Below are 25,413 nucleotides of genomic sequence, written 5' to 3'. Positions count from 1 at the left end.
TTTTATCAGACTTAGTTCTAGCAGTGACAGTAGTAAAGATACTTGTAAGCTGGCACTAATATTAATGGTACCTAGAACGTTTACAAAAAATAACTGGTTAAATCATGCTACCTCTACTTACTAGATGACAGCACAATGGTCATTTTCTACTGTTTAGCTTTGTTTGTTTGTTCAAAAAAAACAGAAGAAGCTTTTGATTTAATTGCTGTGGTAGGTGTACAGGGAAAGACAGGAGTAAATCCTTCCAGGATGAGACAACTCAAGATCTGAAACAGATGGAGATTTCACTTCTTTACTAAACACCAGAATATTGCCCTTTCCCATCCAGAGTCAGTGACCAGGTACCTATCAATTACAAACCAAGCTTCAGCATTGGGAGAGTAAGGCTTCCCACTCTCCACCTACCACCAGAAGAGAGTTTCTTGCATCCATATTTCAGAGCATTTTATGTTTATTCCCAAAATTTTCTCCAGGGTTCTGATGGTTAGAAATCTGTTTAAAATGAGAGTCCTAGTTCCTTATAAATTACTTGACTATGAATAGGGTGGGAGTAATAACCCTTGACTCTTAACAGATTCTGGGACCAGCCATCCTCCAGTCTTGTCCTCTCTACCCTTTCATTAAGGAAACTTAACATGCCTTAAGGAGAAAGGATGGAGCTAACCTACCGGAAAGCTATCCTCTTCACTGCCCTTTTCACTGCCTTTTGCTAAAAACAAAAGATTTGTTGCATGTCTTACTCCAAACTGTTGTGATTCTAGCATCTTGGCTACCAGAAATCCTAAAAGAAGCTACAGTATTCTTCAATACTTATGATTGTTTTGAACCTACTGGCAATCCTGCATTAGTGCACAGAGATTTAATCAGCATGTAACACTGAAAAGTCTCTCTAATCTGCAGTGACGGAGTGATGCACTGTAAGTAAGTGGGTTTCTTGTGGTATCCAATGGACTGTTTCCATCCGGCTGGATTATTTCTCAGCATATTTCTCTGAGCTTTTTAACACTTCATACTTATTTGCAAATGCACAGAAGTATTCAATACTTTTTTTTTTTCCCCATGGGTGAGTCATTGACGGGCTGCCATCCATTGAAACCTCCGCTGAGATACACACAGCATTTAATTGCACTGGAACTGAAGGTATGAGTGCAGTACATGTAAATGCTCCCAAACTAGTGCTAGTTAACTGGTTTGTGTACCAATAGCACTAAAGCTATTTCAGCATAGGTTGTACAAAAAACACTGAGGAGCTTTGGAATTAATCTCGTCACGCAGTGAACTCAACATCGCTAACAGGAAAGACAGGATGGGCACATCTCTACACATTGTCTTCTGGGGGATAAGCAGCCTTCGTGCTTGGTGAAGCAGCATTTTACCTCATATTAAGGCATGAAACCGGATCATATGAAAAATATGAGGCTTTCTCACATAAATGCCTAGATTTGAAAGAACTTGGGACTTGGTTTAGCTAAACATAGAAAGCCAAAAAACGTAGTGTTTATACAAACCCCACAGACCACCCGAGCCTCAGAAAACAAAACCAATAAATCTTTTGAGAGAAAGCACCCTTTTTTAACATACTCTCTGATGCTTGCTGCTTGGGATTGGGTCAGCAGTGTCCCAGGAACATGAGCTTGCTGTATTCTGGTACATCTGGTTCTTGTCCCAGCCAGCTGAAAAGGTGTGAAAGTGAAAACTGTCTGTTTCCAAAGTTAATGGAGCTCCTCTGATCAGCAAGGAAGTTCAGCTGAGGTTTCAACCAGCAGCTTGTGGTCTGGCATGAAATAAACTCATAGTTTACAGCAGGATGTAAACACCCTGTGCAAGCATTACTCTTCCTTGGGAGAGCTCTGGCCACCTGCTTGAGCACTCATCTTTACTCCTAGCTTATTAGAAGTGCCCTGGGATTTGGTGCGGAGGAGTGGCAGTAAATGAATGTTTTGTTCTCTGTTTCTGAATCTCTGCAATATCCCAGGAGAAAGGGGAAAAACATTCAGCTTTCCACACACACTGCTGAGGCTTTGCCCAAAAGCCTCGCCCCCCCCCTTCTTACCTCAGAGATCTCCCAGCCTGCACCACCCCGGGCTGCACCACGTAGCCTTCCCACCCCACCCATGGGCATGACGGAGCCGGGCCCTGCAGGCTGCCATCCGCTCCCTAGGCCTCTGAAAAGCCATGCGCTGCTCATACCGCTTGCACCCCTAGCATCTTACCCCAGCCTGGCTGCTGCACCCTCCACATACCTTCTAGAACGATCCCCCCCGGGCCTGCCCGGCACCCCCTGGAGGGGTCTCCCAGCAGATGCCCGATCCTCCCCTCCGAAGGGGTGGTCACCGGGGCCTGCTTCTCCTCAGCATGACGGGAGGCTGAACTGCTCGGCTGCAGCCTCTGTGACGCCTCCATTTCGGGGCTGCAGCCTCTCTCGAGGGCTGGGCAGGAAGAGCAGGTCAGTGCCCTCAGGCACTCTCACAGCCCCCCACCAGCCAGGGGGGTGCGGTCACCGTTTTGCCCTCCTTTTTGTGCAGGGCCAGCATGAGGAAACCCTGAGGCCTTAGGGGTGTCCCTGCCACACAGCTGTCCGCAGACTTTAAGGCCTTGGTGTTGTTCTCCACAGCTTGGTGAAATGCTAGTTGCAAGGTTTACGCCAAACCAGGGCAAGGCCTGCTTGAGAGCCACTTAATAGTTACCTGTACAGTGACAAACACTAAAATCAGAGGTACAAGGTGACTGAAAATATTTGAGGCTTTTGGTTTGTTTATATTTTAAGAAACTAAGTGTGTGTCTGAGATTGTGTGTCACTCACTGGTGGTAATCGTGCCTGTCATTACCTTGTTTTTGATAAGGGTTCTCTGCTTCTACTGAAGGCCCATTCATAAGAATATGTGATTAGATTTGGTTGATTACTTCAGTGTTTCAAGTTATACCAGCTTTTGTTGTATTGGTGTTCCATCATAGAAAGATGAGCTTCTTCCTTCCCTTTCTGCAACTTTCTACATATTAGAATTAATACATGGCTATAATTATGTTAGCATTAAGCAAATTCTTGCTTCAAAAAGCCTTGTAAATGAATGACAGATGCTTGTGACTAAATCCATTTTAATACTCAATATGAGACAAGTGAGTACTCAGGGACCAACCTGCTTAGCATCCTGAGTACTCACCGACTTCAAGGGGAAATGTGGTGCTCAGCACCACACAGCCAGTTTGGAGTTCCCTGGTTAGCAAATATAGTTTGAATCAGCAAATGCTATGGAAGTTCAGACGGCACCTGCACAATGTGTGTTGAGGTGTAAATGAATCTGAAGCTAGGGTGGAATATAGATTGACAATAGTTTAATAGTAGTGTAACAATTTTATTTTAAATAGTCTGTTTGCAGTAACAATTAAAGGAATGTATCTGCTAGCTCTCATTGTATTGTTCTGAAGTATTTAGAAAGTATGAGAGTTGTACAGATGTACTTAAAATACTACTACAGAAATTAAACTGATAAAAGCAGTTTTTCAGCTTAACAAATGAGGCATCTTCAACTTGCTGAAATTCTGAAGTGTTTGTAAATATACTTTTACTTAAATGGTTTGCCACAGTTAGAAAGACAAGTAAATATGACGTGCGTATATACTTAGTTTGTGTTAAGTTTTAAACTCCAGTCTGTGCTCTCTTGTGATTTAACCCTTAATTTATTTTCCTTATTTCTTCAGACAGTTAAGACTTATGAAGATGGGACACTTAAAGATGCGCCTGGAAATTAGTAGTTCCTTCAAGGAGTCAACCAACTAATTCGTAAAGCATGTCATAGAAGGTAAGGGTGATTCTTTGTTAAATAGTTAGATCAGGAGTAATTTCTCAGAGAGGCCAGAACTTCCGTTCCTCTTAAACATGGCTATTCTTAAAGCAGTAACTGGCTAAGTTTAGAAACTAATCCACTTTCCAAATGACTTCCTCAGGATAAGATTAGAGTACATAGTATTCTGATCTCAGTGTTCTGATTCTACCAATGCTGATTGACTAATATGCCAGGTTATTCTGTACGGAGGAGAAGAATTAGAGGAATAGTGCCTCTATAAGCCTCTGTTATAGGCTAGGGATTTAAAAAAAGGTATAAACTCTTCATAAGCAGTAGATTTTTTTCCGAGTGATGAATTTTCAGTGCTGGAAAATAGCGATTCATTAATGTCATGTAAAACAATGTAATTATGTTGATTAGAGACCAAATGTAACAGAATTCAAGTGACTTTAATACATAATGTAGAATATGGTAACTAAAATATAATACATAGAGCATATATATATCAAATATGACATATATGAAAAATAGTTAACAAAATATGTTAAACATAACATATAAATGCATGTATGTATCATAATTACATAATAAATAATATGTATATGGTAAATTTTATTAATCTGCTAGTCGGATTTTTTTAAATGGTACATGCTTCTTATTTCTTCCCTATTCTTGAACTCAACAAATTTGCATGAACCCTCTTTTTAGGTGTGTATATACATACGGTATGCATGCATATTTCAGCCTCCAAGAGTACCACAGGTCTATATCCTTTTAATTGAGCAAAAGTCAGAATATGCAACATCGTTCTTTCCTGAATATCCCTTAGTTGACCTACAGCTTTTTTTGCTTCTTGTGCCTTTCCTGCACAGTGTAAGGATTTACAATATCTTGCCACCACTCTAACTTACTTAGGAGAATTAAACATTTTAAGTGAAGCAAAAAAATGAATCTTGAACTTTTTGTTAATTTCACGTCACTCATCTTTGACTGGAATACCCAAACTCCATTTTAGTACTCTGCTTTTGGAAGGAACACTTACTTACTCGACAGTGCATGTATGTGTGATATTTCTTCATACATTTTTTTCTGGACGTTTTTACCTGTATAAGATTATTTACACTCTGGTTCTCTAAAGTGTTAAGCGTTCTGTCCCTTCACAGCAGTAGGTAGTGTTTTATTAAGGGTACTCAGGTACCTGATACTTCATATCTGATATTTAGGTCTATGTGCTGGAAGTTCCCAAAACATCTCTGAAACTCAAATGAACGCTGCATTAAAAGAAGGAATGTCAAAGCTTGATGTCCTTAACAGAAAAAAGCTTTTTAAAAATAATATTTCTCAGAACATTTTTCTACATTTTAGTGATCCATGAGATGGAAAAACCCTCTTTTTCCTCTTTCAAGGTTGTCCTTAGTACATAGATATTTTTCTTTTTTAATTATTATTCTGATCTTACTTGTGCACTTAACTGTTCACTACTTCCATTCATGTAAAAACAGGACAGGAAACAGATGAGCAGTTTCATAGAAACTTATCTGAAATTCTATAGTTACAAGTTTGTGCAAGTTTTTTCATCATTTATCTTTATTTTCTATATTATCTATTTGAAATTTTTAAGTACTTTTTAAGACTTCTAATTCTCAAGGGGCATAGTACTATGTTAGGCTCTTAAGCAGGCTGAGGGAACATGTTCTCACAGCTACACCCCATATACGAAATTGAATATTCGCATTTATGGGTTCATTTCACCAGCGTCTCTTTCTTTCCTAAGAAGATGTTGTTCATCTTACTTTAAAGTAGTTTGCAGCCAATCCCAGTAAACACATGATTCAATATGATCTCAAGGAAGTGGATTTTCTGTTCGTTCTTCAACTGGAGAATGATTAAGCCATGAAGATTTTGTGCTTTCCCCCAGCATTGCACTGGCATTCATGCAGCTCCGTGGGGAGAATTAGAATAGACTACCCACAGGCATTTTTTTCCGTGGTTTATAATGCAGTTCCACAGTTGTTCATTTGGCAGCATGGACCAAACCCAGGACCTTTGAATTTCAGAGTGCAATATGCTTTCTGCTACAGCTAGATGTGCCCATAAACTCAAAGGCTGGGATATAAGAGGAAAAAAAGCCCATCTTTCCTGTCTGCACTCGTAATATCGCAAGGGATCAGTGGCCGAGCATTGACCGTGCCACATAGCCCAGCTTTAAAGTGAGGAGAGCAGAAGTGCTCACTTGCCTCTGCAGTAAGGGCAGAGATCACAAGAAATGAGATCTGGGTACTTTTAATGTGAGCAGCAGCAGGGATTGGGAAGCTCTGACAGATTATCAGGACTTGCAAGGAAAAGAGCAGAGAAAAGAGGACACCAATTTCAGGGAGAAATAATGTTAGACAAATCTTTTGTTGTCCTGTGCCTCTGTAAGGTAGGAGAAATAATAGTTTCCTTTGAAATACTGTCTCCTTTGCTATGTGGAACAAAGTGACTTTTCTTCTCCTGATTTTTGTTTTAAAAGGAATATTAGTTACCACCCATCTGCAAATATGGTTTCAAGTGTGTGAAGTTGTCAGGAACTCCTAACTGTATTGGTTAGTTAGACAGGCTGGCATGATCTGCTTCTGCGACACCTCAAGTGGGATCTCTGGAGAGAAATCCTTGCTGAGTCTGACATCAATGTAGTGTTGTGGTACCCGGTCATGCTATATAATGTGTGGAAGGGGGGCAGCATCCAGGTCTAGATGTGGATTCTTCAGCATTGCACCTGCAATATAAACAAAAATAGCGTAAGTTCACATTTATGTGTGATTTTTTATTTAACAATATATTGTTGAAAGAATGAACAAAGAGAAATAAATAAAAATGGGAATAACTCAAAATGTCACATCTCTGTCTCTGCTGCTGGCTTTCACAGTAGTGACACTAAAACACATCAAATAGGCTTGAATGGGTCCAGTTGTTTTCCTCTGGAGTCATTCATGTGTCTTCTTTCAGAAAGCCAGGGCAGACTTAGCAGAGTCCTTTGCCAAGGCTCAGCAAAGTGACTTGCTTCATGGGTGGGAAGGCACTAACATAAAGAAGTCCAGGGGTTAGATGCAGCTTGAGGGAATTGAGAGTACAGCAATACTCCGAGCCACAGCTTCAGGAGCTCCTAAATCTCTGTATACCAGTGAAGTCCATCCCAGCTGTTTTTGTTTTTTGTTTTTGTTTTTAATTTGGCTGGCCAGCACAGGAATTTGGGATATTCATAAGCTTTCTGCAGTTTATTTTCCTTGACCTGGGGGCTGTTTTTCCATGGTTTAAGTGACCGATGAACCAATTTCTTATCTAGCACTGTGCAATACAGCCCTGACACCTAGTGGCTGGTCTTTTAGCTTCAAGACCCTGGGATGTAATCTCTGTGTGTCTGCCGTAGCAGCCTCAAGCAGAGGGGCCCTTGCTGCACGATTTTTACGTAACGAACATGTTTCAACTGTTGGGCTTCACATGCCTAGATTGATGAGGCCAGATCGGCTGCAGTTAGGAATTTATCGGGTAGCCTCCCAGGTTCTATCACTCCTAAGATTTTTCCTAACAAGTACATTTTCTTTTCCATGCCCCAGTCATTCAGAGTGCTTGCCAAGGATGAGAGGGTTTTGGCATTTGAAAATCCTCACATAACCTGAATGTTGGCAGTCCCTGAACAATAGGGAGGTTTAGCATGTGTCTGTAAAACTGACCTGAAAAGCTACTAAAGGCAAAGGCATTCTTCATCTGTTTGGATTCCTGTGATTTATTTTGGTTAAATGTTCTCTGCTGAGCTCCCAGTGCGTGGACTGTCTTCAGGAAGGTGTTTCTGTCAGCTTGCAAGTAGCGTGGTTTGCAGATCTCAAAAGCATTGTCTGCTCTGAAAAATCTCACCAAAGCCCTGTTGTGCTGGTGAAATAAATGTTATATCCATTTTACAGTGAGGTATGTAAGACTCAGGGTGGTGATGTGCTTATTCTAAATACTACAAGTCAGCCCCAGATTTGTTAATGGGATTGGGAAGATCTTAATGTGTGTCCCCTGCTGGGACATGCTTCTTGAAAGCCCAGAAGGCAAGGACAGAGAATAATACAAAGCCTCTAGTAGCAATAGTGAGAAATGTCCACTGTGCAGATTTTACTTGATGATCTGACTTGCAATGAACTCAAAACTATGCCAGTAATCACTGAAACATCCGAAAACATCCATGGAGATCTTGACCTTCACAAGAATACAGAAAGGATTTTGATGGTACAGCATTCCAGTACTCATGTTTCCTGTTTATAGGTGCGTCATATGGCACAGACTGGCTTATGCATTATTATTGACTCCAGGTTTAAGCCGGAAGGACTGTAATGGTCATATCGGGCAGCTAACTCATTCCATGAAGCAGTGTATTGGCAGTTGGCGAGCACAAGGTGGCACAGCAGAGCAGGAACAGCAGCCGGGTGAGCAAGGGCCGCAGATCCGACAAGCTGGGTGTTCAGGTCTCGGCCGCAGCCTGGCAGTGCAAGAGGGCTCTGCAGCCTGCCATTTCTGAGGCTGCCATCTTCACTGCTAAGTCCAGTTCTGTGGCAGAATGTTGGCTTCTTAACGTTCCCTTGGCAGCTTAGTCATTTCATCTGCAGATGCGCATTCCCTAGAGTTATGGGTAAATATCAGCCCAGCCTTTATTGGCACCTAATTAATCAGCTCCTCCTAGCGACTCCCCTTTTGTGTTGCAGGTTTTGTGGTATCTCAGCTGTACCAGCAAATTAAAACTGTGTGATAGTCTCAGTGATGTCCTGACTCTCAGTCCTGCCTCCAACAAGCACATTTGAAAATTTTTCTTAATTCTCTTGTGATTTCTTAGAAATTCAGTTAAATTTCTAAGCCTCACTGTATGTACTTGGATTTTTGCAATTATTTTTCTTTTCGAATCATATAGTTTTCTAGAGTTTTGCTAAGAAACATAACATGTTCTAATCTTTTGTTTACCCTTTAAGGCCAGAGGGGATGTTTTGCAAGATTGGTTGTTCATGTGCCTAAGCAAATCTGTTTAAAAACATGTGATGTATCCTTTGCTAGAGAGAAGAGTGTCTTGGAAGCTACTAATGTCAGGGCAAGTTAGACTGGAGGGTCACTGATCCCTTAAGGGCATGGAATTAAGAATCTTGTAGTAGGGCAATATAAAGTTTCTCTTTTTCTCATCTGGGACAAAGATATGCCAGCATTATGAGCCTCAGGACTCAGAGTGGTTAGATGAGTGAAGAGTTAACCATATATGTGAAGGAAGATTGGGCTAATGTGTACTCCCCAAGCTAGGAGAAAAGCCCGCTGACAATAGCTGAAGGGGACAGGAGGGTGAGATTCTAAATCAAAGTCAGGACTGGAATACTAATAACAGAATCAGTTAAGAGATCAGTAGAGACTCCAATGCCTCCCCCCCACCCTTAAAAAAAAAAATAGCTGATGAACTTAATTTAAGTAGATGCTTGGAAAGGGAAATTGAAGCAGGCCCTTTGCAGGAGTTGTTTCTACCACGAGGGAATGCCCTGAAGCACTCTTTGTCTAGCCTTGCCATTTGAATTGCTGTAACCTTGATGCCAAGGTTATTTAATAGCTCTGCTTTAGCATTATCACACAGACCTCATTGCTCAAGCTGGTTATGTAGATTAGAAGTTAGCTGGGAATATTTTTGATGGAATGATTTGCAGATGGAGAATGCATTACTTTTCAAAAGTTTTGAATTTTGTGAGAGTTCAGATTTACTGGAACAAAAAAAAATCCTTCCAGGAAAATCCGAAAAATGCATCATTGCCTAGAATTGCCTAGAATCACTTGCCCATTAATAGTACAGAATTGATCAAAAGCAGCAGATCCAAATCACACAGAGAAATTATTCCAACAGACTGCCATGGAGATATTCAGAAGCTCCTCTTCAATGAAAGATATGGTTTTAAAATACTGTAATCACAAATTGGCCCATTTGTTGCAGGAAGAACTTTCATCTCCCACTCATCTCAGTTTCTCTGGGCATGCATCATTTCTGAATAGCACCTTGAGCACACTATTGCACAATCACAAAAATAAATACAGTGATTTCTATTCAGAAGCACATTTTGTAGGAAACTTCCAATACTATTGGTAATACTAGGTTGGATTTCAGTCTTGCTGAAGACTCACCATCCAAATAGAAACAGCCCACAGCTATTCTGGCACCCCATGAGTTAAGAGGAACTCTGCATAAGAGTCTAGAGATATTGATGTCTATCAATCCTTTATATAATGTTATAACGCTGAACACTGTGCATTTTTGTTTCCTTGTAGACCTCAAATTCTCAACCTGAGTTAGAATGAGTTTTATGACAGGAAAGAAATAGAGTGCAAGCTCTGCTCCCTTTCTTTCTCCAACCTTTAATATGTTCCTCCAGGGGTCTTAAAAAGTGTTTTCTAGGTAGAAGAGTAATTCATCTATAGCTCAAAGGCCAGGACAGTACTACAGATTTTGCCATGACACAGTTGGGCAGAGATCAACATGCTGGGGTGTGACCTGTCGGTAATGTTGCCAGAAGCCACCTTTGTAAGAAAGCTGATCTGTCACTCCCAAGGAATCAAGAAGCTATACTGTAAAAACATTTTCTGCTGTTACAAACTACATCTGCCTGAGAATGCTGTGCCAGCATAATATACTGCGTATTATAAAGCATAATACCTATGCTGACAAAGCACTCCCAGTCTGGACCTAACCTAACCTGCTAGGAACAGCTTCCTGTTCCCCAAGCTACACAACAGAAAAGGCACAGAAAGGAAAAAAGAAAACAAACAAACAAACAAAAAACCACCAGCCTCTTTAACTGTTTCTTGTTGGAGAAACATAGTAATGTAGTAGTAATGTGGTCCCTGGTTGTGCTGCTGGTAATCAGGTCAGTTTATATCTGTCCCCATAAGTCAGTGACAGACTTCAAATGTTAAGCAGCCACTCTTCATTTTCCATGCCTTTCCTAACTCTATCACATGTAGTTTCCCTGACGTCAGTAATTTTCTCTACCTTCATGACTGTACTCCTCCTTTGAATCTTTTCTTTTCTGCAGACACATCCTAAAAAATTTCAGACCAGAAGGTGAATTAGTAGAAGTATTCCATGAGCATGTAAACAAATGTGATTATCACAATGTGATAATGTAATTGATATATTGCCTAGAAATCTCTGTCCGTCTGTCTGTCTGTGTCCCTCCCCCCACACACACATACCACTCCTTTTTTACCACAAGTGGCTCAAATGACATCCTTGTAAAGTGTTATCCCTGGGAGGAATAGTATCTGAACTCAGTTGTGCTTTCATAGGTACCCAACTCTCCCTGTAAGTTAAAGTATCGTCACATGCTTAGTGCACATGATTTCGTGGGCAGGATCAGGCTGTCAGAATTTGTGTCTGTAATCTCTGGTTCCAAATGAAGTCTGCAGTTTTGCTGTCTGCAGCTTGTTCCCATCCTCATTGTCTGCTTCACAGCTCACATTCAACCTCTGAGTCAAGGTCATAGGCAGTCTGAAAATCAATTTGCCTCCATTCCACCTTCCTCAACCTTATTTCTTTTTTTAGCTCTCTTTATGAAAGAACTGCCTGCACAGACCTGGATCTGATGCATCGGGACAAGTTCACATGTGCAAAATCTTTGCCAAAAAGGAGGCATGTAATACAATTGCCTGTAAATAATCTCTTCCCCTAGCTAACATGAGCCTTTCAGATTATTTATACTGAATACTCATTCAAATCTTGTCAGTGCTGCATTTTGCTGCTGTTGATTGAAATGGTAATGAAGGCAAGTACAGCCTCCCAAATTGTTCAGTTTTTCAAAAATGTATTTACAGGCAGTTAGCAGTGTTACAACTGCATCTCGCTCATTGACTGTTCAGAACAAGCTAGCTGTGTCTGCAGGGCACAGTCAGCGTGGATCACAGTGAATCCTGTATCATCTTTGCCTTGCAGCTCTGCAGTATGCTTGCTGATTCGCTTAAGTAAAGATCACTGAAAAAGCCCCTTGCAATCATTGTAGCGGGTACCAAACCGTACTAAGTATGTTTGCAATTAATTTTCCTAAGCCAACTCCTTTTCTTTTGCTGGGCATAGCCCACTATCCTGCCAGTCACCTCAGTGCTCTGATACTTTTTTTGGTAGTAAACAGCCATTGTATAGGCTGTTTATATGGGCATTTACAAGTTTCATTGGAATGGAAATCTACATGAAATAGTGATGTGACACACAGAGGAACCAGCTTAATTTCCCGTGTGGAACAATTCCAGATTTAAAATGAATGCTTACACTTTCAGGAACAAACTAATTTCACTCTGTCTTATCGAAGAAGGTCAAACAGAAGGCAATAGAGCTACAGAGAAATTGCCAAGTGTTACATGTAATTGTAGTGGCTTCATTTTGAGCGATGATAAATAAAGGCAAATCTATCACTACTTCTTTCTAAAAAGTGTTGGGTCATGTCAAGTTTTCAAAGAGCAAAAAATAAGAAGGAATTATTTCCAATTCAGAACTTCAGCTAATTTATAGAACCTTCAGCAGAAGAATGAGTCTCCCTGGGGCAGCCTGTTATACTGGGAGACGAATGTTTTATTCCAGGAACACTGGGGAAAAGGTCCCATCTTGTGTACCAGAACCTCTGTGTTCCACAAAATGGGAAGGCGTGCAAAGATAATAGCAGCTCCTTAATGCCAGGTTCACGTGCACTGTTTCATGGAAGAGGTCTGAAAGTTCACAGATTTCTCTGGTGTCAGTTCTGAGGAACTTTCTGTGCCCCCCTTGAGAGGTGATGGTGCCTGTTTGAGCTGAGGTTGTGCAGCCCTCATGAAGAGATCTCATGACATACTAATCTTTTCCACAGGAGTTAACATTTATCAGGGAAAATTACACCCTCAAAGGAGGTTATCAGCTGATGAAAATGCCTTGCAAACAAATTTATTGCTTAGCTTGCAATTATCTGATTTATGTATTACAGGAAAAGTAGAATGAGGAAACCATCCATACTTCTAGGGCTTTAAAAACTATTATGGTGTTTAAAGAGCAATTGTCTTCAAATGCCCCTCAAACCATAAAGCTAAAGCTACGGCCATAAAGCCATAAATGCCAAGATCTAGGATTGCCACCTCAGCACAGGCAGCTTAGGATTCTCTGAACTTTATCTTTCCTGTCTCCAGCAAAATCAGGCATTGAGGACCCTACTGTGTGGTCTTCCTTTCCATTCCTAAACTCTAGTTTGTTTTGTTGGCAGCAGGAATATTTTCTTCAGTTGACCTTCCCACACCTGATAACTGCATTTCTAATCACAATCCACACATTTGACCTCCTAACAAACAACCTAAGCATTAAAAATGTATGAGACTAGTAAAGGGGGGACAGCTGAATGGCTACATTAGCACTAAAGCTACGGTGGGCCTGAATTATTGATAGAAAGGGCGATTTATACTTTTCTTTTAGCTATTGAATAATAGATTAAAAGCTGCACAATAAGATTATTTTCATTACTCACATAAATAATTTGTTCAGTTAAAAAGAATGAGGAGAACAAATGAAAAGTGCCATGAGGTGGCAAATAGATTTGGCTTTAAAGTGTTATGTTCTAGAGCATATATTCATTTTGGACATATTTTCCAATAAATGTTTTGATTTAACAGATAGATTAGGGAATGTTTTCTATAATTTAGGATTTATGAATAGAATTTTTTTTCCCTGAGTGTAACTGTGATACTATCAATGAAGTTTATCAATAGAGAAAAAATGATGTATTCTGTATTGGTGGGAGCACATGCTAACCCAATCAAAACATGTTATTTAGCAGTTAAAATTACCAGACTGATTCATTCCTGCATATCTGGTCTTTATAATTGTTATGTTTTTGAATCCCTCATTCATGCTATGTGCAGTATGCCACACTGAGAGGTCACTATCTACATAGCCATAGAGATGTATTAAGTTTGCTTGATTTTGCTTTTCCTATTTAGCTTGATTGCAGTAAAAATAACCCTTATGTAAGTGTTTCCAGGGATTAATAGTCTGTTTGGCTTTCTAGACTGCCTTTGGCTATTAGATCTCCTGTCTGGTTATTAATGTACCCAGCAAGAGTCCCATTGCAGATTTCTGTTAATCAGCAGCATTCTTACTGTAGATGTTAGATGTCATGAATTGTGAATAGACAGTTGCCTCTACATTTCCACTTGTTCTACTCTCCTTCAGGGCTGGGTGATGTTGACTTTGAACTGGACAGCTCCTTTTCTATCAGCTTTGAACTTTTTTTCAGCACAGTCTCAGCAAGTATCTGTTAGGCTGCCTGGGCAGCTTTCTGCTTATATCCCTGTGGCAACAATTTTGAAAAGAAAAAGAGCAAGCAAGTTTCCTTTAAATGAAATTATTAAAACTCATTCATTACAGCCACTATGGAAAAGTGGGACTTCCAGAATAGTGTGCTTCCATTGTTGTGTTGGTATTTTCTTAGTAAAAGAACCAAAAGTAACGCAGCTATCAGTATTGCTTCATGTAAGTATCTCAAAATATTATATTTCAGTCATGCTATGTATTGATTTAGAATCCCTTCAAATTGCTCGAAAGATCTGGAGGGATTTGTGATTCTTTAGAGTATCTGTGGATGGGAAGCTTTCCATTTAATACAGCAAATTGGGATCGAATTTATACAGATTTGTACCTTTTAGTAGCCACACAGACTTGTTTCCTTGTACTCCCCCAGCTGACACAGAATAAGCAATATCAATGCACTTACTGACACAACCTTCTGGATGACTCAGCCTTCAAACTACCCAGCTTCAATCCCCACACATGTTCAGATGACAAGTTCTCAACAGGGATGGCAAAATTTGATAGGTTTTGTGATGCTGAAGTCTGTCTGGTGAGAGGAGAAAGCAGCCAGTCTGAGTTCAATGTGAGTAGGCTGCTAAGTGACTAGTGGTAAAATGGAAATATGTACCACTGACCTACTTAGTGTTGAAAGTCTTCATATTCCATTATTGATGAGCTGATCTACCTAATGCCCCCCTTGTTGTGTGCAGTTAGCTCAGCGTCAGGGTGATTTTAACTTTCTTTCATTTCTGGACTAATGTAATTAGAATGTCCCTGTTTTAGTCTGATGTTTTCACCCAATGAAATACGTACAGCTGAAAAGTACAGGCCGAGTCAGAATTTTGGATCTGCTTTTGAAATCTAAATTTAGACACACAAGACTGTAAATTTTAGTCTGATTAATGTGTTAGGGACTTTAAGGAAAAGTGCTGATAATGCTAGAGTTTTGGGCTTTTTGCAGTTTAGAACCAATCACTTTTAGCAAGGGATTTAATTTACAGTTTCTGCAGAATTCTGAAGTATTGGAGTTGTATTTTTGTTTCTTAAATACAAACTCCAGCAATAGACTATGTTTATCACTGTTAAAGAAACTCAGTTGCCTCCAACAAGCTAAAAAAGGAAGATGAGATCCAAACAAAACTTAGATGTTATTCTAAGGACTTTTTTTTTGAGATATTTTCAAAACTTACTATTGAGTTTGGTATATGTCATGCAGGTAGCTAGAGATTTGAATGTAGAGGTACATCTTAGCTAGTATAAATGACTCCATTCATATTGCTGAAGGAGAATGTTTTAATTTTGGAAGCTACCTTCTTGTGTTTTTTTTAACTGTCAGGGCTGGGAATCTGATAAATGTAACTGTCAGCCATGCATAGGGTAGGGAGAAAGAGAGAAAGACGTTTTCTTGTGCTATGTTCAGCAGTGTTTATGATGTAAAACAGCAATATGTCTGGACTGTCCTAAGTTCTTTAAGTATTACAACCTTGTTATTTAGAAACTGTCTGTATGGTTATTTGGGTTTAACTTAATAGTAGCCTCTTAGAAAAACAGGAAGGCAAAGAAGTGAGTCAGTCCAGGACACATCTTGGTAAACACTTCAGGGTAGGCAAATGGCAAATGCCTAAATTATTTCCTTTGAGCTTATAACTTCTAGGTTTCTGCCAAGGTGAATAGCTTACATTGCCCAGTGATGGGTACAATAGGTTACAAGTGCTGTGAACTAAGAAGGGGATTTTATATTGGGAGTTGAGGGAGATCCATTGAAGGAAAATGAGTCTCTCCTACAGACTCCAGTAGAGTAAGTACTACGTTGAGCCATCGCTGGATTTTCTAACGGTGAAAACATCCACATTACGTTAGATATTGTGCAAACACTGTTATGTTTTAACATACTTCTTTCCAGACAGTATTCTTTTTTTTTCTAATACTAAATATTAAACATGGTATTCCTCTGTGAAGACTGACAGGTCTTTCTGTTGTTGGTTATTACCATGAGCCAGGTAGAGTGAGCCACAGATGTTGCATCCAGGCAGATCTGCTTAGATAATGATGACAAACACAGAAGATAATGCCTGTGTTACTGAACTTGCTCTAAAAGCAATCACAACCTAGAGGTAAATGCAAACAGAAAAGCACAAATGCAGCTAAGTTTCCTGCAGTAGCACATGAGCTATACCAGCACTGCACTGACCGGTGAAGAGAATAATTCTGTGTTATCTTTCCATTCCTCTGCTTCAGTCATCTATGAAGGCTTTTCTGATGCTCTTGTTTCAGATCCTAGAGAGTTGCTCTGCCAACAGGAGATTAGCCAGTATGAATGTGTGACCCAGAAATGTTGCTGATTTTTGATAATGTGATAATACTGTTGAAAGGTGTTTTTATTGTTTTTTTGTTTGTTTGTTTGTTTTGTTTTGTTTGTTTGTTTGTTTTTTCTTAGCCATCCAGCTAGTTCCTTTCCACAAAGGCACTCTTTGGAGAAAGGAACCACTGGATTTACAGTTCTTAATCAAACCTAAGGTTATGGCCTGCAATTTACCATCTTCTTGACTGCCTATTAGGGTTGCTCACCCACCACTTTGTCAGAGAACATTGAATCAGTGACCTATTTTCATCTCATAACTGCAACGCAGACTGTTTTGTTGCCTCTCCCCAACATTGTCCAAAATTAGGACATGGCCTATTGTAAACTTGCATGTCCTTCAAATGATGTGAATATAGTATGGGTTGGAGTCTATGGGAAATTAAGTCCAGGGGTTCCCCACTGCAATAAGATCAGCTGAACGTGGCTTTTTTTTTGCTCCTTCTGGGGAAAGGAGGCACTATTTGATAAAGGCAGATGACTAACATGGTTAGCATTTCTGTATGGTAATTATTTGTATTCTTGCAGATGAATCAATTAAAAGGTCATTACATCTATACAGCATAATTAACACAGTATATGGACATCCTGTTTATTTAAAAGATGAAAAGTAGCAACTTAGACATCCTAAATGAATATTTTGTTGTGTTTTCATGTTTTTATTTCCATTGCCTTAAGAAAGTCACTTAGAAGGTTAGCAGGACACAGTAGTCAGGGTTTTTCTAAATTTCATGGGTAAAATTTGTAATAAGAAATTGTAGAATAGAAAATGAAGAGAAAGCAGTATCATATGACCCCTCACTCCTGCTAATACGTAGCATACTGCTGAGCTTTCATCACCTGATGAAAAATGTTAGGAAGTTTGTATAATCTTGGCTTCTGTAATTTCAAGGAGAATAGTTAATATTCCAGTTGTATACATGTTTCTGTATTACTTTGGAAAGGTCATTGCTAGAAATGTGAAAATAACACATGAATGGTACATAAATGATGAAAAGGGAACAATTCATTTTGTCATAGAATACAGGGCCTAATAGTCTCCCAAATACTCTTCAGGCAGTAGTGGTAAAGTAGAATTCATTAGCACAAAATATCATGGAAGCCAAAGTATGTATTGGTTCAAAATGAGATTAAATAGTTAGTGGGAGGTAGATCTTTATATTATATATAGTGGCATGAATGTCGTTTGCCTCTAGCTTAAATAGCTTAATGCCACAGATTGCCAGACAGTGAGAAACACAAGAGAATGTGGATTACTTTTCATTTGCCCAACTTTTATTCTCTTTCATAAGCGTTCTCTCCTGGTCACTACTGGGGAAAAGATAAATGGAGCTTTCATCTGATCCAATATGCATGTTTTGCATATTCATATAAATGCAAATGATTAGTGTCAAATCTATTAATAAAAGTATCCATCCTAAAAATCTGTCTATTTCTGTCTGCTGTAGCTGTGTGTCATAACTGTCACTGTGTCTCTTCTTCTGTCACTCATGAGTACAGAATTCCTCCGGTAGACTGTTGAACTATGGAAGGTGTGAGTTCAACTTTGTGAAATACTGCACAGAAGTTCAAGAATCTTGTTATTTCCATTGCAATATTTTGTTACAAATTGCATCTAGGCCTTCATGCCTTGATCAGTTGTAATTCCCACTGAAGTGAACCTCATTGATACTACAGCTGAGCTGAGCAGTGCTTTTCCAGATTTGCAATTTAGATAAAAACGCAAAGATTTGTTGTTCATTTTCAGTTATCTGCCAGGGTATAAAAAGCACAAGGCTTCCAGAAAATAGTGAAGGGTATCATCCATTGCACCTTGTACTCTTAGGTATTTATGCTTGTGGAAATACAGTTGTGAAATAATACTAAGTTATAAATTAGAGAGTTCAGAGTTTTGACTTTGTTAGGTGTTTGACATTAGTGTACAAAACAGAAGGAAATCAGTCTTGCTAGTGATCCCTCCCCATCTTAAGAGATTGTCTTTGAAGAAGGACTTGAGCCCTTCAAGCAAAATCAGATCCATTGCTATCCATTCTTGGTTGGTTTATGCTTTTGCCTAACTTTGGGTTGATCTTTAGAATTGTTCAGTAGAAAGGAGGTTAGCCCAATACCATTAATAACTTTAAATGTGGAAAACTAGGTGAAGAGAAATAAAACAATAGTCACAGGAAATTGGAACTGAGTTTTCTTGAAAAGGAAGATGTAATGCCACTGCCCATCAGACTGCCCACCTGAGAAACCTTTAATATTCAGCTGCAGCTGGGAAAATGACTGGTTTCACCAGCTTGCAGACCAGAGATTTGAAAACATACCTGAAAGATTGGTGAAGTGGTCGTATTCCCAGCATGGAAACTGGACAGGTAGAGAAGTGAAGAAAGAAATGAAAAACATGAGGAAATATACTATGTACAGATCTATAATTTTTTAGAAAAATTGCCAATTGATTATGCTGGTTTGAGGGTATTTATATTATCATGGACTCATGTCCAAGAAACTAAGAAACTATTTCCTGTAAAATGTTGTGAATCTCCTGTCTCAATGCATTGTAAATCAAGGTTTTCTATATTCACCTCACTTGACTTGATAATAGTCAGATCCTTAATCAAATTAAGGATTTTTTCCCTGTATGCTGGAGAAAGTTCCCTTTATGGTAGGATTTGTTTTCCACTGTGAAATGTTTTGTATTGTGCTTTTATTCTTAATTCAGTTGTCCCCACTTTAAATTTCTTATCTTCCATTTCATTGTTATAAGTGGCTTGCTGAGTGATACAATGAGTGGTAAAGTCTTGTTAGGTGAAGTTTATTGATATATATTCTGTGGATGATTACCTTATTAGAAATCAATACTTTTTACAGATTCCCTAGGTTAATTAAATAAAATGAGGACTGAGACAACATCACATGCCTGCAGTCAGGCTAAGGGTAAGTTCTCTCTCTGCTTTGAGTAGAGTAGGGTCTGGAAGTCCGTTCCTGGAAGTCCTGCAGCTTTGTGTCCAAACAACATACAAGAAAAGATAGAGGGAGGTGGATAAGGAACTGCTCTCTCTGCAGCCACTTTCCTGGGGCTAGCACATCAAGATAATGTTTCTAGTGATGTTATCTTCTGGTCGTCATCTCTTCCCCCCCTGCAGAAAGGAATCGGTGCTAAGTGAAAGAGGCAGCAGAACCAGGGCAGTAATGCAGAATTGTGAGAGGCTGTGTCTGAAGATTAGAAATAAAATCTGGCACCCCATCCTTATGGAGAGTGCTCAGGATATGCAATTGCCAAAAGGCAGTTTTCTTTAAAAGGACTGTTTTGCTGAACTTTCTTTTTCTTTTTCTTTTTCTTTTTTCTTTTTTCTTTTTTCTTTTTTCTTTTTTCTTTTTTCTTTTTTCTTTTTTCTTTTTTCTTTTTTCTTTTTTCTTTTTTCTTTTTTCTTTTTTCTTTTTTCTTTTTTCTTTTTTCTTTTTTCTTTTTCTTTTTTTTCCAGACCAGTAAGGAAGCCAGTCTAGGATCCTTTAGGAATCCTGTCTTTTTTCTCTGAACAATAGTTTGGTACCACAGGGTTGTAAACGCTCATCTATTCTAAATACAAGCTCTTCTAATTTAAAATATCTTTTCTATAGCCTTTTCCAAAAGCTTCATGAATAATTAAAAACAAACTAATAAGAGAAGGTCAGTGGTAATTTACTAAGCCAGTAATTCTTGTAACTCTACATTAAGAGGTGGTAGTTCCTTGCTAACAATGCTACTGTTGTCTGAGTCCTTCTAGGCAAAGAACCAGAAAACATCTCCAAGCTAATTGGAAGCTACATGAAGCATTCATCCTTTCAACGCATGTAGCATCCCATCAGAAATCCCAGTGACTAACAGTGCATTTATTGATAGAACTGGCCTCACAAACTAAACAAGTCAGCTTATTTGAGCACTGCAGTTCTTGGGCCAAAGTCGTTGCCTATTTCACAGACATGCTAGCATAAAGAAACTATGTAATGGCTGGGCTGTGAAGCAGATTGTGAAAAGGAGATGTGAAAGGATGGTATATAGCATGTACACTGTAGGGAGGGTGCTTTTCAGTAAATCACTGCATAGAGTCACAGGTGACAAGTAGATTTGCAATTACAGTTAATGCTCCATGATCCATGGGCAGTTACTCAAACTGTTGATTAAGCAGGCTGTGTATGCAGGGCTGGCTAAGGTGCCTCATGATGCAATGATGCAAGTGCGTGGAAGCATAGTGTACCTGATCCGCTCTCCCAGAACATAGGTTTATCTGGGTTTCTGAGCCCCTATAGCAGGTCAGGCCAAATGGAAGCTGTTCCTTAAAAAAAAAAAAAAAAAACCAACAACAAAAAAAACCTTTGGTCCCTCCTGAGAGCCTTTATCATCTATATTTTTACACTATCCAGGTCTTCCCAGCCCATTGAAGACTCGAAAGAATGGAGATCTGTCAGGACTTGAAGAAATCTGTTCCTCAGGAACACAGAAACAGCTTTGGGTTGATTGTGGAGAAACAACTGTCCTTCCTCACTGCCTGTGTATCCTGGGCATCTGCAGGAAAGAAGTATGTGATTTTAAAAGTATAACAACAGGAGTGCCTGTAGGATAGCTAAATTGTGCTGCTTAGGTTATTGCCAGTGTTTCACTAGCAGATTTTCAAGGTGCTGGTATGTAATAATAATTTTGGTTGCTCTTTTGAAGTTTATACAGAATGTTTTAATTCTGCTAACTTCCTTCTTTGGAGTTAGTACAGCTACAGTAACTCTAGCACAATGCAGGAGGTCTGGACACCACCTCCATTTTGGAACTGTTCCAGTGGCTTCCTGGATTGCCAAGAAGTCCATCTAGTGTACAACATCCATCCTGCCCAAGCCAAGTGGCTTTGGCTTATAGAGGATTGTGTTCCTGGCTTGCTTGCTTCTTAGTACAGCTGAAGCGTAACCCAGCTGTTCTGTTATATTTGTCTCCTGCCATAATCTACTAGGCCTTTTCTGGGTGGTAATAGAAAAGCAAGTAGTTTTAGAGTGTATTCCTCCAGTAGATTGGTATTGCCTCTCAAGAAGATGTCTCTAAAGCTTAAAATACATTACCACAATACATGTCAATTTATTATTCATTTTTGACTTTCAGCATAAAGATTTCAATGTTTGCTAGACGAAAAATCTTAATTGTAGTCTACATTCAGCCAGGTACATTCATTTGAATTGCTTGATTTTCCATTTCTTTTGGTAGACTGTAAGGCGTAACATTAGCTAAAGAAATGGAAAAACTGTTTATTAGTTTCTTTGTTTATTTTTGTCAGTACTGCCTGACGATGTGGGCAACTTAGAATTTCAATGACCTCCCTGAAGATAAGCCAAAAACAGCTGAGGTCCCTCTGCTACTCAGGATTAGGTCAATAATAGTTACCATCTAACACTATTGTACACTTTTTCTTTATTTCTTTAGCTAATAAAGGAAGATAGCATACCTCTAGACATATGACGATTCAGTTCAGGGAAGAATCCTACCCTGCTGATCTGAAGAGATAGGGCACAGCTCAGTGAAGCACGGTTCACATGAGAGTACACATGATGAGGATTTGTGACATTGATTTCGGAGGAAATCCTGCAGGTCTTAGGAGTAGTATGCTATCAGTTTTACTGGTTGTTAGACTGGAAAAGAACTACAGGATTTGGCACTGCAAAAATACAGCTTCCCTAAAACATGATTAAGGCATAGAGAGGAAAAGCAGGATGGGAAAGGCGTTACGGTAGACAATGGTGACTGATAAGGACTATAGCTAAGCTGGAAGGAAAAAGCTTTTATTGGAAGCTGACTAGAAAGGTGGAAACTCCCTTTTCTGGTTGTGAAATCTAGACTTTTTGGATGGCTCAGAAAATACTGCAGAGCAGCAGTTTATAGCTTGGGGTTCTGGGGTTACTACCAGTCTGTAAAATATTGGAACATCGCTGGTAAAAGTACTGAGAAAATAAAGTGGAAAACATATATTTTACAAAGGAAACAAACAAAAAGTAGGAAAATAGAAGAAATGAATGAGCAGTCAATATTTAGAATAAATTTTATTGAGGAAAGTTGCCTGTTCTCTGGACTTCTTTTAAAAGGCTGCCTGATCATTAGATTTTTTTTTATATATTCATTGACTACATGGCCCTTTAATTAAGTAAGTTTGAGACACACTGCAATAGAGACTAGTCTTACCTGGAAAACAATAAGCTGCTCCAGCATTTTATGTTTCTGTATAATTTGATGGTGATTTGATTGAACTGCTGGGGGGTCATAAGCATTACAATTTCTGTATACACTGATGGGAACAATGTCTTTATATCTTATAATATATGAAGTGTAAGCTCCAGAGGTCAAGGGAGCAATAGATAACATTTGGGTTCCAAAACGTAATCTGCAGTAGGCAGTAAGGTTTGCATTTAGTGTCTTTCTCTCTGTTATTTATTTGATTTGTGCAAGCTCTTGGTTAACATGAATCTCTATCTTGTTTTTATAGATTAGTCCCACCAAAAAAAGTACTAGAAAAAAATCCCCTAAGGGCATGAGGCTATGTACAATATTACTGGGAATGTTAAAAGTCCTTTTGTTTGACAGAGTAATCAAATGGGTCCATTTAATTGGGGATGCTTTACCAGCACTTCAAAGAGATTTGCCTGGAACTTTCTGGAGGAAGAAGGAAGAGAAAAGGAGTATAGTGGGACATGTACATTCCTAATTCTTAAAATTCCTTCTGAACTTCAAAATCATAGACCTAAATTCCAATTTTGAGGTCAGTCTGTGGGTGGATTTTAGCCTGCAGTAAGTAAGAATGTCAAACCAACATTTCTTGAATACAAATACTGCGTTTTTCTTCCTTTTAAGTGTCTGTACATACGGATATCTCTATAAAATCTCTTAACATAAATCCTTCACATTTCTATCACTCTTATCATACAGCTCTCAATCAACAATAACTGTCTTTTCTAAACGAATCTCATCCATGCTTAATTTGTGTTTCAAGGATAGCACTCAATCATACAGTGTAGCTGTCATCCCATTTAATAAACACTGAAGGAAAAACTAACATACCTTTTTTTAACACAATTTTTTTTATATTAGCTTTATTACGTGATTTTTAAGTCAAATGACTTTTGAATTGTGAAAAGAAGTTAAGGGCATTTTTGTATTTGTAAGTATGATTCACTAGGTGTTCCAGTTTTTTATAGATTGTAGTTGAAGAGCACTTTTGAGAGCTGAGTTGATTCAAGAACTGTCACATTATTAAATGAGGCTTTGAGGAAGCTAGCAAAAAAAAGAAAAAAATCCTTGAATTTCAACCCTGCTGTTTCCTGCCATCTTTTGTGAGTTACTTAACAAGCTACTTCCAAATAGCTGATTGCTCTTGCAAACTAGCCTAACCAACCTTGCCCTGATCGGATAGAATCAAAGCTGTAAACATATTTTAATTTGGCTTTTTTTTTCAAGATGTATCCTGTAGGTGGTTAGATCACCATCTTAATTATAAATGGATTTGAAGGAGTTGGTTGCTATAGCAACAGTCTATTTAGTGCTTTTTGCAGAGGAAAACCCAATTTGCCGTTATGTTTGAAGAAAGACAGAATGGCTAAGGGAGCGAGATTGAGCTTGCATTTCCCTGAGCCACAAATTGCGGCATCCCCTGTGTCAAGGATGTATGTGTGAGAGCTGCTGCATTTCCTCAACATTTTTTCCGCCGCTGACAAACCCCTTTGCTCTTTTTATAAAATACAGCCTTACGTGGTTTTAGAAATGCAACTGCACCAGGGTTACTTAAGGATAACACCTAACTGATTAATTCCTAAATGTGCAGCTGAAAACAGAGGGCACAATCTCCCTTAAAAAGATGGAGCTCTGCGAATTTACAATGCCGTGTCTTGTCCAGAGTTTCTACTGCCATAAAGGAGACTCCCTCTTTGTCCTTACTGAAGTCAGATGTTTTTAAAAAATATATATTCTGCTATTGATTCCTCTGCAAACTTCTCTGTGGTTGTGTATCACAGCCCAGAAGCCTCCGTAGCTTGATTTTTTTCCCTTTATCGTCTGTGAGATGGAAAAACATAACAAAGGTGGGTGGTGGGACAAAAATACTTAATCCTGTGTAGTCTCAGATTGTGATCCTTCCCTCCCTGTCACCTTCAGTCACTGTGCACCACCTGCATCTCTGCCAATGCGACCAAAGCACAGGACCCAAGGCTCAGTTTTGAGGCTGCTGTTGGAGTTAAACAGAGCTTTTGTGGGCATGGCACTGCAGGTGCTGTGGAAACCTGGTTGTTCTCGTAGTGTGCTGAGCACTCGATTTCATTTTGTGCATAACAATTTATAACATGCTGCAGATTGAGATTCTGTAGAGTCAGCACATCTCTTTTTCAGAATGAAAGAGGGAGGAGAGAGGAGCCCACAGTACCGCAGCCTTGCTGGAGCAAAGGACTGCTTCTAAATTATGGCTTTGCTTCTTCTGTGTGCAATTGCTTTCCCAGGGCTTCCCCACCTCTCCAGGCTCAGCCAGTGAGGTGGGGATGCAGGGATCTTATGAGCCTGGGGAGCAGGCCGTGTCTGCCTGAGTAGGGTTTCCAGGCTCTTGGTAGGGAGAGCTGTCTGGGAGGGACACCAGGCTGCCAGGAGGTGCAGGCTCGGCAGGCAGGTGGGGAAAGGGAAGGGGGGTGAAGTAGGTTGTGTCGACCAGGAGGGAGCAAAAGGAATGTACAGAATGTGAGAGGAAAGAGATGAACCTGTGCGAGTTAACTCGGATGGAAAGTTGTCCTGAAGGGAAAAAGGGTAAATTTGGGAAGGAAAATTAACACAGTTAGAGAAGATCAATAATAGGGAGACAGGCAGTTAAAATCTGCATTCTCCTACTTTGTTCTCCGTTGTGAAATGAGAATCATTTAATCAGATATAGGGACAAAGAGGGCCTTCTCTTTTCTCAGAT

The 25,413-nt window shown here is 39.4% G+C and overlaps 1 protein-coding gene and 1 long non-coding RNA gene across 7 annotated transcripts in view; one reads left to right on the top strand and one right to left on the bottom strand.

Moving 5' to 3' along the window:
• Window positions 1-2,401: 2,401 nt before the first annotated feature.
• Window positions 2,402-21,003, top strand: LOC308199973. Its single transcript, XR_013955132.1, has 3 exons — window positions 2,402-2,716; window positions 3,700-3,800; window positions 20,870-21,003. It is a non-coding gene; the product is annotated as an uncharacterized lncRNA (long non-coding RNA).
• The window catches only part of AMER3 (APC membrane recruitment protein 3), a 38,769-nt gene continuing 17,569 nt past the window's right edge, over window positions 4,214-25,413 (bottom strand). For 2 of the 6 annotated variants that reach the window (XR_013955101.1, XM_080604843.1), the window contains one exon: window positions 10,162-21,011. The gene's annotated coding sequence lies outside the window, so the exon portion shown is untranslated. Of the gene's footprint in view, window positions 6,544-10,161; window positions 21,012-25,413 lie in introns of those variants that run through there. The other 4 variants (XR_013955099.1, XR_013955100.1, XM_080604845.1 and 1 more) reach the window with 4 other exon arrangements.

The sequence above is a fragment of the Anser brachyrhynchus genome (assembly GCF_964034855.1).
Source record: "Anser brachyrhynchus genome assembly, chromosome: 9".
Lineage (NCBI taxonomy): Eukaryota > Metazoa > Chordata > Aves > Anseriformes > Anatidae > Anser > Anser brachyrhynchus.
Note: the sequence above shows the minus strand (reverse complement) of the source record. Positions and strands in the feature narration are given on the sequence as shown.